The sequence below is a fragment of the Anneissia japonica genome, unplaced genomic scaffold, assembly GCF_011630105.1.
Source record: "Anneissia japonica isolate Jap-2015-1 unplaced genomic scaffold, ASM1163010v1 scaffold287834_len5846547_cov211, whole genome shotgun sequence".
Taxonomy (NCBI): Eukaryota; Metazoa; Echinodermata; class Crinoidea; order Comatulida; family Comatulidae; genus Anneissia; species Anneissia japonica.
The window spans coordinates 4,766,217-4,767,203 of NW_022704992.1; positions in this window are offsets into that span (position 1 = coordinate 4,766,217).

A 987-nucleotide genomic window follows, 5' to 3' on the forward strand; every position below is an offset into this window, starting at 1 on the left:
CCCCCCCCCCCCCCCCCGCCGGACAGAGCTCGTCGGGCAATCAGACCATAGAGAAAAATAGTTATATTTTCTCTATGGTCAGACCATATAAAAATAGGCCCACACCAAGTCAACACATGTCTGTCACAGTCTGAGAGTGTCTTTTTCGGCCATCCAGAGGTTGATATTCTTTGAAAAAATCTCATTTGGGAGGGGGAACCCCTCTCAATCCCTTCCTCCAGCTCGAGCCTACGAGCTCAAGTCCCCCTATCGGACAACTTAGCCCCCAAGAAAATATATCCTAGAGCCGCCACTGAATAGAAACCAATGGGCTTATTTCCGAGATGGGCTTCCATTTTTAGATTACTTTTGCAAACTAAGGAGGGAGCTTATTCATTTCGAGACGGGCTTCTTCTCTAGATTAAGCCATAGGACTTCTATTCGAGGTTTTACAGTACCTGTACTTAAAACAATTTTTAATTGTGTAGAATGGTATGCTTAGCTATAGGAAATCTATGCTTATTGACTTTATGGGACAATAAAGTTTTCTCCATAGTGGATAACTCTGAAAGTCGATTATATCTCAACTTTCAATTTTTCAGTTTCGAGAACCATTTAAGCTCAACTACAAAACAACAGACACAGGAATAACAAAACACTCCCAGAAAAGTAGGCTCGCCAGAAATCCCCAGATGAGGGATCCAGATTCTTCGACAAGGGTCCAAATTCACCTCAACTCCACCACCGAATTTAGAGCAAATTTTAAGAATAAGCACCTCTATTGCCAGAAAATGGCACTCACAGGAGAAAAATTACAATTCGTAGAAAAGAATAATTGTATGCATTTTTTGTATATTGTTCAACATCGAATCGATTAAACCTCGTTACGTTTTCTTTGGAAAAAATCCCACCACCTTCCAAGTTGGGGACTTAGACCCCTCCTTCGAGTAAATTCTGGTGCCACCTCTTCTATGGACACCGACTGCTGGTATTGCACCACAGGCCAGC